Below are 17,592 nucleotides of genomic sequence, written 5' to 3' on the forward strand. Positions count from 1 at the left end.
CTGCATCGCCTGCCTTGGGTTTAGGCCGCTGTTTCCTGGCAGTGCCGGCTTGTGACCCTTATGGTACCTTGTTGTGTGGCCCTCTCATAGGGACATGTTTTGTGAAGGGTGCGATTCTGTAAAATGGAATCAGGATAAGAAAGCACTCCTCGATGACAGCGGTGGGAAGGAACTCGTTACCACAGCTGAGGTCCAGCAAGGAAACAAGCCAGGAGACCCCTGTAGTAAGGGCTCGGCAGCCTGCCGCTGGAGGTGCACCAGGGAGGCTTCGAGGTTGCCGTGCTGGAAGTCATGGTCTGGTAGGTCTGCGCTCGGATCCTGGGTGTTTTGGTGCTTGATGACGTTGTGGGGCAGTTTGGTGGTGGTGTTTTTCATCCATTCCCTTTGGAATTACTTGGGTGTTGGATATTGGGATATATATGGGGATTCTCCATTGCGGTGTTCTGAAAACTGTCTGGGCTTGCAGGGAAGGGCACCAGGGACCCAAGGGAACGGCACGGAGCTATGGCAGGCTGGCTGTCAGGAAAAGGTTCTTCACCAGGAGCGCGGTTGGGCACTGAACAGGCTCCCCAGGCACGTGGCAAGGGTCTCTGACAGAGGGTTTGGTTTTTGGGTGCGGAGCCAGGGGTTGGACTCAGCGGTACGTGTGGGTCCCATCCATCGTGGGATTTTCTGTGGCTCTGTGGTTGGAGTATTTGTATGTGTAGCCCATAGTGCTGTCTGTCTCCAGAAAAAGGAAGTCACAGCAAGTGTACGGGAGGAGCAGTACGCTGGATTTGAAATTTTAGGAGAGGTAGGAATAAGTCAAATCGGGGAACTTGATGCGTGTGTTAGAAAAGCAAGCTCAGTGTCAGTGAGTTGGAATTTACTGTCCAGCTATCTCTGGGTGCCCTGGGCCGAGCAACAGTTCAAGCCATCAAAGTTGTTGTGTAAGGAAGATCGGCCGAGTCAGGACCGGGATTCCTCTCGGCATAGAAGAGAGTTCTTCATACCCAGCCAGCAGTAAAACAAGTGGCTGTGTGTGTCTGCAGCCTGCACAGCCATCTGAGGTGTCAGCGAGACAAAGTGCATGCAAGTCCATTAATTAATTTATTGAAATGGACAGGGAGAGGAGGAGGAAGAGCCCAAACCCGAACCATAGGTTTTTTCTTGTATTTGTCTTATATATGGTTTGAATTAAAGTTTCTTGAGTCTTCTGTGCACCCATGTGACGTTAGGATTGAGCCGTAATGTGAGGAGATGAATAATGCTTGTCTGCATCTGCAAAGTATTTTCAATTGTTTACTCTTCATAATGATTTCAGGGCAAAAGGTTGTGTGTATGTGTGTGGAGGAGAGTTGTCTTGTTTTTCTTTTCATTTGAGGAGTATATTTGGGAACGTGTGTGGTAAATGCTGACTGGAAGGTGAGTAGTTATTTGTGAACTCTCTGGAGCGAAGAAAAGCATGGTTGGTTTGGCAGCTTGTCAGCAGCAAATGATACATTAATCTTTGGAGCAAAACCAGAAACTTTCCTTTCTGCTGTTAGCGGTACAAGGAAGGAGGGACCGCCTGTCAGTCCTCTGCAGGCTGACGCTGTTGGGCTTCCTTGAAACATCCGTGTAAGAGACGCGCAGTGCCTGTGGCAGAAAGCCTTCTGTATTTGGTTGAAAACAATAATAATAATGAAAACCTTTCTACTATACTGAGAGTTTGCATCCATCTACGTTACTAACTTTTCTTCAAATAACAGCTTCACTGTGTTCGTACAGTTTCAAATACAATGTTGTAGTGTTGCAAAATTTCCAATGTAGTTTAAAGCTAAAGGGGTACCGCTCCGGAGACAGGCATCAAACCTGTACAGAATATGGTCAGTCTTCATCCCAGCCTAGTTTTGTTTCCCAGCACTTCAGAGTTACTGTTTTACATCTACTGCTAGTGGTAGTGATGCACTGAAGTCATTTTTTTAAATTAAAAATGTTTATCTGTGCTTTAATTAGGTGATACGTAGGTATGTTGACAATTCTACTGTGCTCAAGATAATGATCTGACTATTCTTTATCTAAGTAATAATAAAAATATTTTCCTTCACTGAATTGTTGCTAAGGTATTGGGTTACCATTTTTTTTTACTACCAAATATGATTCTGCCAAGCTAGTTAGAGTTCAGGCATTACAAGTCTATAATGTTTTTTATACAGCAGTCTGTTTTGATAACTATGGTAGTTTCTACTTCTGATGATGTAAATAAGATGGGTGTATGAAAAGCTAAAGTGATAAGAATAGCAGACAGGTACTGTATAAAAAGAGAAGATTATTTGGTAGCAATTTGAGCTTTTCATCAAAACCAAAGTTTCCAGGAATGTGAAGACCACTGAAAAAGTTAGAAGTAATATTAAAACCCCAGTCAAGTTTTTTTTTTTTTTCTCATAATTTCTTATCTGAATTTTTAATAATTTCGTCAAGATTTGCAGCAGCTCTTTGTCTCTTGAAATTGAATCCACGTATTGGTTGCTTTCATTGTTTCTGTCACTTCAAATGCATTGGATTCAAATCACTCATTTTTTACCATAAAATGACAAGTCTCGCTATTTATGATCAAGTAAGAGAAGACCTCATCTATTTCCACTTTTTAAATAAAGAACTTTGGTCTCTGTAATTTTTCCTTTACTCCATTTTGTTTAATGTGAAAGCTTCAACGTTAATTTTCTTGGGTGAGAAATGCTGTGGGGAAAGTATTGGCTGGGGACATGTAATAATTAGATTTTGTTTCTAAGTGTGTCACACAGCTGCAGTTTGGGCTTGGAAAAGTCTGGCTATCATTGTATGTTCTCATCTGTAAGGGATGAGGCTATTTCTTTTTTTTTTTCTTTAGTGTCTTGCTTGATAAACTTCTCTTGTATTATGTTGTTGAAGATACGTGGTATCTGCTACCACCGACCGTAAAGTGCTTGAGATGCTACTTTAAGATAAATGGAGACATTTAATTGAGAAATACTTTGTAGCAGCTCTGATAGTTGAAATGAATAGCAGATAAGCCTTATTTGCTTTATATCAGGGTGAAGAAATTGTAAATGGATTTTTAAGTGGCCTCATCTAAAACCATCCAGCACCACCAAACAACGTTTAAGTTGCCCCATAATGACAAATTGTCCCAGCTGATGCACAGCCTGACTTTGCCTGGTCTCTGGGGAAATGCTTCTGGTGAAAGAAAACCTCCTTCATTGTATTGTTGTTATTTTTATAGGAGAAATTATTCATAAAAAGCAGGGGGAAGCAGACAGCAGTACAGCAGCTAAAGTCTCTGTAAAGCATCATATTAAAAGATTTAAAAGTTGGAATATTTAGTGTACTGCTGTCATGGGAATAGACGTTTGAGTGATTAACCCCCTTCTATTTATAGCCATTTCCTGCAATATTCCTGTTCCAGTTCAATTCTAGGGAAATTTCTGAGAAGGCAGAGCAGTTGTTGCCTATGCCTCTCAGTGCAGGGAATTATTATAGCGTCCCTAAGTTATGTTCTTCATGTGAAGTTCACAAATCAAATTGCTGTATTTTCAGGTTTATTTGCACTTTGATCACTCATCAGCTTCCATTGTGTACAAGTACAGGATTTGATGAGGCCTTCAGCATTTGATGGATACTCATCTCTTCCCATCAATACCTGCTGATATTTAAAATACTGCTACATTGCGGCTTAAGGCTGATCTTCTGGGATTACTGGCTCATGGGAATGAAAGAGGCTGACTCTGTGCCATACTGATAAAGCTCAAACACAAGGCTGATAGTCTGGAGACTGATAAAAATGAAGAAAAAAAAAGTGTCTTGGAGCCAGACCTAATACAAACCAATTATTGCGAAATTTTCCCACCCTCTTGATGCCAGGAGGTGATTCTTCCTCGTTAATTTAATTGTGCCTTGTTGGGCAGGGAAGTAGCATGATACTTTTTGCTGTGTTTTCTAACTCCGTTTGTGGAGTAATAAGGGGTTGCTGCGCAGGTAATTGGTGTGACCCCTTTTGTAAGGAGAAATTTTCAGAAATAAGGGCATTCCTGAAACTTCAAGCCCAAGTTTCTGCATGTAGGTGATTAACACATATGTTTACCCTGAAGAAAGTTTTCTTGGGATGCAATGGCAATGAAGTGGTCCAAGAGTTGTGTAACTTTCTGTTGGTCTGTGATATGCTTTACTTCGTGATTTACTTGTGGGAAGTAAAATCAGATTATGGAGGGACTTCCAGGGTTTCTTTCTGACTTATCATGGGAAAGAACTTGAATTTCAGTTTTCAATTGCACCCTTTTGTAAATCAAATTTTTGCTCAAGCATGATGGTGAGAATTTTTTTTATTACAGCCAAACCATTATTTTATTAGTGAAAATGGAAAAGCCCTTGCCTTTGTTTGAAAGGGTCGCTTTTTTTGATTACTGAATTTACGGCATATTATCAGAATTCCTTTCCTGATTGCACATGCTGCTGCTCCAGGGCTCTTTTACGCTCCCAGGTTCATACCCCTGGTGTGCTGCTGCTGCTCTTTGGAGGTGAGGCAGTGGCAGGGGAAGCCGTTCTGATGGAGGGGAGAGCGGCTCGCTAGAGAAGGGCTCTCCTCGTTTGCTCTGGAGGAAGGAGCTCTTTCTCATTTGTCCCAGAAGGAGAGAACATTTAGGTGCCTGTTGCCAGAAACTGATCTATTGTCAGTCTTGTTTAGGAGGAGGATAAAGATGTTTGCTACAAGGCATCTGCTGCTTCCTCTCTTTAGTCCTCCTACACCTTGCTGTGGAAATGGCCCTGGGTGTGTTGTTTTCAGTCCAGCCTTCCTTGGGCTCCTCTTTGGTCTTATGGTTTTAGAGATGTTATGCAGACAGTTAAGAAGGCTGTGTTTTATTCTTTCTTGCTGCTTGTGGTTCATCTCAGTGTCAAGAACTGCTTTGCAATTTGATCCTGTTGAACACAGAGCTGTTCTTCATGTGCTTAGAGCAGTTTATCCAACAGAGCATCTGCAGCAGTAGTTCACCGGTGCTGGAGATCCACCTGTGCCAGGCAGGTTGCTCTCGTTGTGAGGGCCGTGTATTCCCCAGGCAGTTCTGTGGGGCACCAACACTGCAAACATGCAGGGGCGTAGCTGCTTAGCTCTTTGTGCAGACACCTGGAAAAAGCAATCGCTAACAGTATATCAAAACAGAACCCCTACTGTGAGCCTGGTATCAACATAGCCATTGAGTTATTATTCCTGTGTTTGGTACTTAATTGATCAGGTTTATTCCTGAAAGCTATTAAATTTATTAGTATTGGCGTGTAAGGGGCAGGGAACGGCTTCTGTAGCTTTTTTTGGTTTGTTTTGTTGCTGATTTTTTAAAAAGAAAAAGTTGGTGATGCTAGGAGTTACTTGTCGGCTCTAAGACAGCAGTCTCTGATAATCACACACTTTTTCCTGTTAAATAATGGATGTGCCAGTTGATTGAGATCAGATCTTTTATGGAAAGAGGCTTTAAGGGAGATAGTCTGGCAATATATTCTGCTTTGCAGCTTTTATTGTATTGAAGAAAAAGTAGTTAATGAAAGGATAAAATAATCTGCTGTAAACAAAATTATTAATGCAAAGGGTTCTGCTAGAAGCTGTAAATGTGATTGTGTTCATTTATGTTAGAAAATTGGGTCTCAAAATCACTTCCAGTTATGTTTTGTATTGTTAATGGTGCACTGATTACCATTGTACTGCCAGTTGTAAATTCATACATAAGGACAAGAAAGAAAAGGGAGATCATAAAGCTGCTATCGTTTCCATGTTTCAGAGGAAATGTAAGAACTAAGCCAGAGCCCAAACTTGTATTCAGGCTTGCTACTAGTTTTCTGTTCAGTTTTGCCTGTTTTCCCCACCCATTTAAGTGCAGGTCAGGTTTTCTGTCAAACAGCTGGTGTGAGTGGGAGCATGGCTCTCCTCGCTTTCTTCAGACCCTGCCCATCTTGCTTCCAGGTTCCCCTTTCTGTGCTGTATCACAGCTGAGGCTCTCGGAGGATTTCTACACACCCACAGAGAGCCCAATTTGGACATTCTGGCCTATAACATGTCACTCTTTGACGCCCTGGGTTTTCGGCAGCAGAGTATGAAGCAATAGAAGAAGTCTCACTAACGGAAAGAGGATGAAGTGGGGAACAAGAAAATGCACTGCAGTTCAGCGCCCAGGAGAGCTTAGCAGATTTGCTTTGGAGTGCTGGATGGAGCTGAGGGTAAACGGCATTGGTGAGGTGCTGGAATTTTTCCTCCTTCATCACAAGCTTTGCTAGTGATTACTTCTAGTTCAGATCACATTCACTGTACAAGTTACTGATGAAACACCGTTGACACTTACCATGAATACTGTTTGGAACGGCAAGTCAGACTGAAGCGGCGTGTCTTTGAAGCTAACCTAGACACTACCATGTTAGTTCAAAATCTGTTGCCATCCACACTCTGGAGCTTGTTTTAATCATAGAGAACAAAGCCTTTACAGCTGGCGTCTGGAGCAAAGTGGGGAGTAGGTAGCTTCACAGAACGGGTCCTAACAATGACTGAAAAATGAGTTGTTCAGCCTGACTATTTAACTCTGCTAGCGTGTTCTTATTTATGATAAAATTAAATATACTACAAAAAGCAGAATTTGGGAACTAAACAACAGTAAATCTGCAGAGTTTCACCATATTAGGCATTTAACACTATGTAATTGGGAAGTGAAACATCAGCATGTGGAGTACTGAAGAAAAGTGAGTGCATGGAAGAGATCACAAGAAATAGAAATCAAGAGTAGTCCTATTCTTAGGACTACTTTTTTCAAGTAACTAATTAATTGTTATAAGATCTCTGCAGAGACAAGATGAAGGCTCATTGTTAAGTTTCTCTGTTTAAAATGCAAGTACATCCTTGTTGATTTGGTGGTAACTTTGAGATGGGACTAATAGGACCTATTTTGCAGTGTTTTTACATCTATGATGCGGCAGCGAGAAGAAATTGCATTACCCGTAAAGGTCATATTCAGGTATCCAAAATTGTGATGAATTGCTTAAACAGGGAGGGCTATGCACCTAAGAAGTCTTTCACAGACTTTTCGCAGTGCATCGCTCCAAGTCTCGCAGGCACTGGATTTGCTGTGCTGCTGGCAGTGCCCTCCACCCAAAACATTTCTGTGTTTAGTGATTTTCTGCATGTTCTCAAATACTGCTTTAGGCGTAATGAAAATCAACACGAAATCAACTTTTCTTATGGTATTCAATCTATTTTAGTATTCAGAAAGATGATGTTGGGTGCTGTGAGTGCTGAGGGTGTGCAGTGATTGCAGAGCAGTCATTGGCAGCTCATTAACTACTGCAGACACCTCCGTGGGTGGTACAGGGGCTTGTGACAGGGCGCTGGGTCCTTTGGCACCTGCCTCAACTCCTCCTCAGTGCCTCGGATAACTGAGCCTCAGGCCCTGGAGCTTCACGCTCTGCGCACGGGTACGGGTATGGACTCATGGGAAGAGGGGCACTGCTGGTGACATCTCAGCGACTGTGGCCTCGAATGCATCGCTCCCATGGTCCAGATCTAGAGAACTGGAGACATGCTGCAGCCTGGGGGTGCAGGTGAGGTGTGGGCTCCGGCGGGAGGCGGAGGAGCTTGTGTTTTTGTGCAGATGAGTCTGAAACTGTGCCTTTGTCACCAACTTTGGAGCTGCTGAGCCAACCAGTTGAGTAACCACTTGTGCCCTAAACTGGATTGGAACTGGAAATGAGCTGGAAAAAGTTACTCATTTGACCCCCCTGTTCATGAATCAATACAAAGCAAATCTAAGCACTTGTTTGTGAGTCATCAGAAATCATAAAAACGGTCACAGGCAGCCTAGAACTTTGTGCGTTTTCAACTGCAGAGTGCCCTCACATCCAGCTTGCTCTCACACCCAGAGTCTCTCCTGGGTTTGTTTGGTGTTCCCTGACTGCTGCTGCCAGCACAGCCACCAGCCCTCTCTAACATGCAGCGCATCTGCAGGCTCTCCCACTCTTGCAGAGACTTTGCTAATCTTGATTTCAGCAAGCTGCCCTCAAATTCAGAGAATAGTAGGTTGGCAAACCGAGCCAGAGAGGAAAAAACATGCTATCTTTTAGAGTCTTTTAGTTAAGCTTCATTAACAGTGGTATGTTCCACTTCTGCTTTGCCCAGAGGCATTTCTTTTCAAGGTGGCAGAGCAGAAGAGAAACAGTTGAATCATTCTGAAACACAAAACAGAAAAAAAACCCTGTCTGCGGCTTAAAAAAAAAAAAAAGCATGGTTTTTGTTTGTTTAGGTTTTTGTTTCAGATGGCAGATTAGGGTCAAAAATGTCGCTGTCCTTTTCTCCTGTAGTTGAAGGTCCTTCATTGCCCCTTGAGAGTAAGGACCCTGAGTCTTTTGCTTTTTTTATTGACTTTATTGTAAGGGCAAAAGATCATCCTTTGCCCTCCCCTTCGGTCACACCTCGTTATGAGCTAGAACGTGTGGAGGCTGAAACGCACCTGCTGGAGGCTGCAGGGGGCTCCCAGAGCAGAGCCGTGGCTTCAGGAGGCTGTGGCCCTCTGAGTAAAGTGAGGGTGGTTGCTCATGGGGGTGAGTCAGAGCAGCCTGAGCAGGGCTCCCGCTCTGAATCACCCCCCCGAGAAACACAATCACTACATCAACTTATTCTCAATGAAGACACATAACTGAATTCCGCTTCACATCACGCTTCTGGCTGTTATCTGTGTAGCTTACAGAGGAACACTGCCCCATAGTTTTTAAAGTTATTCATGATAACTCTGTGGTCGTTGTTCTGTCCATATTAAGAGAGGAAAAACAGATCAAGGCTGTAATTGCTCAGTAGCTCGGACACATATCTCCTGTTCATCTCATTTGGCTTAGAACTTGGTATCCTGAAGCTTCCGTTTCTGCTTTTTTTTTTTTTTAATTATTATTTATTTTCTGTGGCTGTTTTCACATGACGAGAGCTTGACAAATACGCCTATTTTGGTTTGGTTAAGAAGATCCTGCATGAGATAGGTGGGCTTCACAGAACAGCCGGTTGTTCTGGATTGTGAGGTAGTTCAGAACAGGCTGAGCTGTTTGGGTTTTTTAATAATGTTTTTGACCAACTACAAATGCCAACGAAAGTAGAACACAAGGCAAAGCGCTCCTGTGTGTGAAACAGCACGCTGTTGATTGAAATATTTTATCACGGTATTAGTGCAGGAATAACAGAGCCACCTTTAGAAGGGCAAAGTGGTCTCTCCTGTTGAAGTGACCACAGTCACTGCATAATCAGGGTGATGCTTACAGTGCTGTAGCTTGGATCAGTCTGTGCACAATACTATGCAAGCTTTGGGACATCATTTTATCCAATTCAGGCTTTAATTTGGATTTTCAATGTTTGTGCTAAGATGTGCAGCGTGTAGAAGCTGGAGGTTGCGGGGATTTAACCAAATGTGCCTTCTACAAGCTCTTCTTTTTCTGCTTTAACTCCTGAACTTGTGGTACAATAGCCTAATTTCTGAGAGTTCTTGAACAATTTTCTGGGTGTCATTGCTGAAACATAGGACTAGGAAAGAGGAGAAAATGTTGCTTTATTTTTCTCAGTGTTGCGTTCACCGGAAGGTATTTGTTTGGTGTATTTGCTGATAGCTAATCTCCTCATCTCACATTCAGTAAAAGCGAGTTTCTTCATTGCTGTGGATGCTACGGTACCTAATGCAGCTTGACATTCTCTTGTCCAGTCCTCAGTGCTACTGAGAGCATGAAATGCATGCAACAGCTCTGAGGTAGCTGAAGATGTGAACCCAGAGCTGCTAAATGGCCTAGCTCTTTGTTTTTTTCTGTGTAGCTGTCCAAAGCAGCTGCCAGTGCTTTCAGCAGAGGTCCTGACGCCTTCCTCAGCACGTTCCTCTGGAACAGGAGATCTGTAGAGAGGAAAACTGTCAAGAAACTGCTGTCCTGTGTCACCCACTCAGCCCCCGCAGAGTCCCACTACCTAAAGCACACCTGGAGCGTGCTAACAAAGGTGCCTTCCTGTGCTCCAGCAGAACGCACAGGGGAGGCTGCCCGGCAGGTCGAGAACTTGGTAGAGTGGAGAAGACTGGGAGGGCCAGGAGCTTAGCCCAGGAACTCCTGGGTGGCATCTTATGCTGCTTCTGAAGGATTTTTATTTATATTTTTCTTATTATTACTTGGTTTTGAGTGGATCACTTCTTCAGCTTAGAATTGCTTTGGGTTTACGTTAGATGCAACACAAGTTTTAAGCAATGGCTGCTTGTAAGTTTCCTCCCTTCCATGCTGGTACAATTTCTTGGTATGCATTTGGAAATGTTCCTGTGGACGTCACAGAGTATGGAGGGCTGTAGGGCTCTAGAAAGTTACACTGTATTGCCACAGATCTTGATCGCCACCCAGCAGTTTAGTGATTGTTGAACTATTTTGTAAGATGGCATTTTTTTAAAGACTAACATAAAAAATGTATCTGTGTAAGAAGGGTGTGATGGAAAGATTCACAGGAACAATTATTTTGCAAAGTGTTCATGTGTAAGGGAAAACAGCTGGCTTCCTGCTGGGTCCCCCGTGCTTTCTGCAGCGTGCTCTGGGTGGGCCCACAGGGGGTGCCGAAGGTGTCGTGCTGTGGTTTTGGCTAAGCCCAGGGTTGACAGAGCCGTGTGGGATGTGGGAGGCTCAGTGCTGATGTCCTGCTGACAGCTCTATTTTTTCCACATTCCCCAGGGAGACACAGTGGGGAAAAGGTGTGTGCTCCTCAGAGCCCAGGCTGCATTCCCTGCTTGAGGCAGTTGCTTCAGTCTTCCTGCTGGTCCTTCTGAGCTCTCCTGTGTCCCCAGAGGCTGTTTCCATGTCTCTGGGGTCCCGGGGCTCTCCCTGGCTGGCAGGCCCGGTCTGTACCTCGGCCTGTGGGTACTGCAGCCACCGGCCTGTGGCAGGCGTCCCACTTGTGCTCTGAAGGCAGAGTGCGTACTGCTGCGTGAAAGGTCGTGACCAGATGGGATCTGTGTTTGTGCCGATAACCATCTCTTGTAACCTCTGTTCTCGTCGCCTGAAAATGAGAAAGGTTGCTTGGCTAGAAAAATAAAGCTGCGAAAAATAAAGCTGTAATGAAGGCAGGGCGTGGGCCTAACACCTGAAAAAGTAGTGAGTAGAGGGTCTGTGTGCAGCAGCGGTGCCTTGAGGTCTGGAGGGCCAGGAACCCCCTGGCAGTCTGCAGCCTGCAGCTGGCTGAGGAGCAGCAGAAAGCACACTGGGGTGGCATCGGAGCGAAATGAACAGGAACTAGCAAGCGAGGGACTCCGGAGAAGGATGAGAAGGGATAAACTTTGACAGGAGCAATTCCCAAAGTGCTGGCTTGTGGGCCCCAGGTGCTCCGTGACGTAGCCACGTGCCAGCCTTTGGCCTGAGTACCAGCACGTTGGCTGCTGCCTCCTGGAAGCGCCTGAGGGGTGTTGGCCCTCCTTGCCTGTGCAGTGAGGTGCTGGAGGTCGGCCCTTTCTGAGGTGGGAATGACTGGGAGCATCACAGGAGCCGAGCAGCCATCTCATTCCGGGTCCCAGTCCGCAGTCTGGTGCGAAGAGAAAGAGAAGAATGGGGCAGAAGAGTCGGAGTAGGAAGAGCAGCAGTGATGTGGCCGCCTGCTTTTAATTCTGACACAAAATGCACCAGAAAAAATGCAAAGTGCACTTTGTCTGTGTGTCAAACTTTTGGCTTACCTTCTTTTCAAATAATCTTCTAATCAGCAAATTGAACAACACTGCAGTGTTACATACATTTACAAACTTCCCATTTTGCAAACTTGATTCCTTTCCATTTACAAGCTTAACATGGGTGGATAATACACCCTAGGGAAGGTCACAGGTTTTTCCTTTGTATTGTGGCTGATGTTAGAAAGCTGGTATTGTGCACTTGGCCTCTGGCTCCTACATTCCACTTGGGAGCCTTCGCTGTGGTTTGCCAACTCTCTGGAAACATTTGTTGCTGTTAGGGTAACCGTGCATCATGTACCCCAGAACTGTCACCTGTGCAGTTTCAAAACACTGCTCTTCGCTATGTTGCTGTTGACAAGCAGCCCATGAAAGGTTTCTCGTGAACGTAGGATGCGTGTCAGGCTCACACAATCTGATCTGTGAACACCTGACAGGAGCCCTCTGGGATGCTGGGGTAACCAGGTTTTAGTTAAAATAACCTGCTTCTGTGCCAGCACGTGGGACTGCATACATGTGCTTCGTCTTCTCTTTGGGAGGCCGCAGATGCTGAAAGATTGTTTCCTCGGGAGGAAGTTCTGGAGTAACTGCTCTTTGTCTTGTATTTGTAGCGGGATGGACTTCACACTCCCTCGCAAACTTCTGCTTTTTGGCCCCTAGTTTTTAGTTCTGATTGATCTGGTTCCACTAATGCCTGATTGGTATGTTAGCATTGGTCATAAGACATTTACACTGCTCTTGTGTCCTTACAAGTTTTATATCCTGCAAGACCTTCATTTTTCTCTAGTCTTCCTATTTGGCTGTTGTAGGCGCCTAGGCTTTAATCATGGGAAGTTTCTGGACTAGTTCACACCTTTTCGTATCAAAACCTTGCTTTCAAAAGGTTGTGTCTGGAGCTGTAATTTATTTTTTTTTCATATGTAGGGGCAGCAAATTGATTTTGTCCCCAAGCCGCTGAAGAAAGCTAAATTGCTTCCCTGGGCTCTACAGTGCCAATTCCTACTGAGGTTCTGCCCTGCATGGGGCAGGGGAAAGGCAGCCCTTGCTCCTGATCGCTGAGTTGTGTTGAGTTCTTACAAGCACAACGTAGACAGACTAGTCAGTATGTTTTAGAAGAACTGTTCATGGGAGGAGGAAGGTAGTTAGTTACCTGCCTTGTGTTTTGTGGCTTGATCTGCAGATAATATCAATGCAAACTGGTAGCACCACTTTGTTGTCAAGGCCAGTTCAAATGTTTTTGTTTGCTTGTTTAATTTTGCTGAGAGCCTGGTTTGCATTTCAGTGCCAGATTCTGCTCCTGGGATGGAGCGACACTGGATATATGTGCAGATTATACAGTTATTCTTATACCTATATTGCTAGAAGAAATGGCTTCTTCTACGTTTTTCCTTTTTTTTTTTTTCCTTTGAGTTTGAGGATTCATCATTCATTTAGTAAATAGATTGTGTGACATGAGTATGACATTATACTATTTGAATAGAATGAAAATGTGATTAACTAGAAATTTCTGCACAAACAGTTCACGCCACCATTAAACTAAATGTGAATTACATTATCTTCTGTTTTTCTTTTTTAGGTTACATTTAGGTCATCTTGAGTAGCCTTCTGAGAAAACAAGTGAAATAGTAGGAAAGCAATGTTTAATAGAAGTAACTTCACTACACAGCTGGACTGAAACAGGAACAAGTTCTCTGAAGTAAGTATTACAGTTAATTTTTTTGTCTTGTGAAGTCAGTAGCCTAGTTATTGGGCTATTATTGTATTTAACTTTGAAGTTGCATTAAAAAATGAATGACTCCATACTCACTGCAATCAGTTGTTAACGGTCACTCGTTTGGACTCCTACTGAAGCACCTGCCATCTTGGTAGCAATTGTACGTTATGAAATTTCGATAGGCTTCATCTCTATTTTTCTCTAGGATCCTGTCTGTTCTGGGTATGGTTTTGAGCAGGAAGTGGCCTACTGCAGAGGCTGTTGCATATAAACCCAGAGCTGCTGGCAAATATTAAAGCCCTGCCTACATCTCCAATAGATTTTGAAAACTGTTTTTGTCTGTAACTTTCCACTTCTAGAGTTCTGTGTGTGGCTTTGATATTTTAGAGTATTTCATGTTTAATGTATTTTTTTTTTTCCTTTTCAATAGATTACATTGTTCGGTGGGAGTAAACATGCTCCATCTTTAGTGAAGCTGTATTTTTCTCTATATATAGTAAAATATATATATAATATAGTATAATATGTATACATTTTTCAAATATAAAGGAGGCACAGGAAAATTTACTAGGTTTGCAGTGTTTACACTAAAAATTTCTGGTAGGCACCAATGTTTAGAATTAGATTAAAGAATCAAATATGTCCTTTCTCAGTTAGCCCTTAATAGCTGTGCTGTTTTCTCTGCTGGCTTTCTCTGTCAAGTAAATTTGAATTCTAATTTGCAAAGTGATACAGATTGAATGTAGAGGAGACAGAGTCCTTCCACCGTAGAACAGCGTGTAACCTGGTGATCTGAACACCATGGAGAGTATCACTGATGTCTGCTGCCCCTCACCTTGGTGTCTTCATCCCGTCACTGACTGATGAATGCATAAAGATCTGAGAGGGGAGTCATCTCCCTTGCAACCCGCCCACCCCCAAAACAAAAAACAACAACCAGAACACTAGGATGAGTATTTATGTACTTCACTCCAGGGAAGGGAAAGTCATATATGTAGCAGTGTGATATAGGAGCCTCCCTGCAAGCCAGTGATACGAGTCTGCCATTGTCACTATCACTGGATAACTGTTTTAAGCCAGCCTGGTTGTTTATAGCTGCATCCTCCCTCCTTCTTCTGGACAGTAATTGCTCTTTGTGTCTCCCATCCTGCTGTTACAAGTGTCAATGCAGTGAAACGGATTGTGAATCCAATTGAAGTTATAATGAACCTGGCAGAACAGATGTTTTTACTCTTTATCAGTTTTTAGACAGGGTCTGTATCAGTACAACATGAACTCTTAGACTGTCCAAGGAAAGGAATGAATGGCTGGGACTGGGAGGAAGAATGGGTCTAGCTGTCAGTGGCAGCGTCGTCCTGTATTGCAGTTCCATCAGCCATCAACCCAGCAAAAGTCTTCAGTTTATGAATCTCAGATGTATGTTTTTCTGCACTGTCACATTAACTTCAAGCTCAATTTTGTCTCATTTATGGTATGAGAAGCTTAGCTACCTACCTTTGGGACTGTGAATTGCATGCTTTGCTATCAGAAACCTAAAAATGTAGATAACTGACAAAGCATAATTCTTAATTACTGTGTGCTTCAGTTGCTTGAGATGGGACTGTAATATTTTTTCTATCAACTTATTTGCATCAGATGGGGGATGTTTAAACATCATTCTACAGGTTAGAAACAGAGAAAAATCTGCATAATGTTTTGTCTGTTTTTGTTTTTTTCTTTGGAGGGACGGGGTTTATTCATGCTATGTGATGTGAATGTCATTTTGCAAAAGTCGTTGAAAGTACACTTGAATGCATAGGAAGGAAAAAAACCCCTGGCTATTAGAACTGAAAGGGAGTGGTTTATTTTGGTTTTCAACAAGTGTATTTTGGCATCTTGCTTTTATTGCCAAAAGGAAATGACTCTTCACAGCTTCTTAAAAGAGGGATGTGTATAGGGGTAGAAAAGTGTCTGTGAACCTAGTCAGACAAGCTCAACTTTTCCTACTCAATATTTTTTCCAAAGTGGTTTTAATTGCCAGAATAACACATCCGTACTGATAACTTTAAAGTTTCAAATAAACAAGTGTTTAAAGTGTTTGATGTGCGTGTTAGTTCCCGTCCTCTGAGTACTTGAACTTGGAGCGAGTGCTACAAGGCTGTCAGCACCTGAACGTGTGTGTGGGGGGGCCTCGGTCCTTGGAGACTTGGCAAAGCAACTGTGCTTTACGTTGGGTGTTGCAACAAGCTTGGGACGTGGTGACTCCCAGCGGTCCCTTCCAACCTAAATTATTCTGTGATTCTTTGACGATCTTAATTATTTTTGGTCCTTATGGCTAGGACTTCTGTCAGCTTTATTCTGTTAACTTCATGACAAAAATATTGATTGCATGGAATTTTGATGTTTGTTCTTTTCTACCAACTGGCATGATATTTCAAGTTGCCTTTATGGATGTCACAACAGGTACATAAAATATATCCAGCTGTTTGCATTAGACACAAATTGCTGTATTTCTTTCAATGCTTGTTCAGCCATGAACAGTCCTGATAATGTAACAAATGGCTGTGAAGAGCCAGCTCTGAATCTGTGCAGTGGGTGACAATGAAGCTGGTACAGCAAGAGAACCTGCATCTTGATGCAAATTAGAAATTCAGACCAGATTGATCTCTGGAACAAAAAGACCCCACCAGGAAAAATGTCTAGTCTGATTTTTTTCTTTTATTTTTGTTTTCCTCCCCTTACAGAGCATCTTTCTAACCTGTAGAATCCGTGGCACCTCCGTATTTGAATCCTAAGCACAGTCTGCTTATGTGATAATTTTGTGTTTCAGTGTGTGCCCTCCTTTTTGGAGAAAATTACACTCCTAATTAATTTCCCACTGTTTTTAATTATTTTACTTTTTTAACCCCTCTTTCTGATGCATACGATTTGTCTGCTGGAGGATAACCCTCTTTCCTAGAGGTTTTGATTGAAAGATCAGAAATAATTGAGAAGTGAATCTTCTAATCCCTGTGTGAAGAGGTATCTATATATAGGAAAGCCTCAATTTCTGGTCTTTTTTTTTATAGTAGGAAGTCATCTAGCACATAATTTAGAGATGTAACATTTTAATAGCTAAAGGAAACAATTGGCTGCTGGTGAATTTTGAAGGTCTAGGTCCATTTATACAATTTGAGATGAAATATTAACCAGTTATATATTTGAATGCCTTTTAAGTGGAGTGTTTATTTTTCCTTTCCTTCTTGTTTACAGTGGAACAAGTAATTATCCTGCATGATACAACAGGCAAGAAAACACTAGGGAGCAGAATTAGTACTGATTTAGCATTTGCTATTTTTTGCTAGATTAGGAAGAATAATTTTGTACAATTCATGTATAACAATAGAACTTGAGGGTAAGAAGGGGGGAGGCTACAGGTTGCTTTGAAAGATAAATCAATAAAATCAAAACTCCAGATTTTAATGCATCTCTTCAGATTTACAACAGACACATTATGTAGTCTTTTGAAATAAGAAAAAAAAAAAAAAAAAACTTATTTTATGTTCAGGTATGCAACCCGAGAAACTTTTCAGTCTCACCTGTGTTAAAATGACATCTTTTTTCTGTGTTAAGGTTCAACTTTTTCTCCTCCTTCCTGCTTCAGTCTGACTGCCCAGTCCTACCTTTTCATGTGCCAGTTCCATTCACCTTTTTTGTTATGTCTGATTTTTCATTTTGCATATGTATTTATATATATAGACACATATACACACAGGTGGTGTGTGTGGCTTTAATTTGAAAGTATTTGTATTTCAAAAATAGATATTTATTTATATATATAAATTCACATATGTATATGTGCATATATAAAGGGCTATATGAAATACAGATATTATAAAAGAGAACCAACAGGCAGTTTTGAGTAATTCAAGGACATTTAAGCAGAATTCAACATATTCTAACGCTTTATGCTAACCTTTCCCTGGTACATAAAATGCTTACATTGTTCTGGAGTACCAAAAGCAAATTATCTAGGTTTGGAACTAACCAGGTCTAATCTGCCAAATCTGTAGTCCCGCTTTACTGAGCTGGACTACACTAGTACAGAATGCACTGGTCTTCACATCAGCTCCTGCTCTGTCTACCACTTTTTTTTTTTTTTGAAACCTCCTGAAATCTCTGAAGAGAGTTGTTCACTAATTTTCCCAAAGGTGAACGTCCACATATGTTCTTACCAGC

General features: G+C 42.4%; 1 protein-coding gene across 4 annotated transcripts in view; it reads left to right on the plus strand.

Moving 5' to 3' along the window:
* The window catches only part of PIK3CB (phosphatidylinositol-4,5-bisphosphate 3-kinase catalytic subunit beta), a 101,690-nt gene that overhangs the window by 29,682 nt on the left and 54,416 nt on the right, over nucleotides 1-17,592 (plus strand). For all 4 annotated transcript variants that reach the window (XM_032193127.1, XM_032193125.1, XM_032193126.1 and 1 more), the window contains one exon: nucleotides 13,258-13,377. The gene's annotated coding sequence lies outside the window, so the exon portion shown is untranslated. The remainder of the gene's footprint in view (nucleotides 1-13,257; nucleotides 13,378-17,592) is intronic.

Source organism: Aythya fuligula, chromosome 9 (assembly GCF_009819795.1).
Source record: "Aythya fuligula isolate bAytFul2 chromosome 9, bAytFul2.pri, whole genome shotgun sequence".
NCBI classification, from domain to species: domain Eukaryota; kingdom Metazoa; phylum Chordata; class Aves; order Anseriformes; family Anatidae; genus Aythya; species Aythya fuligula.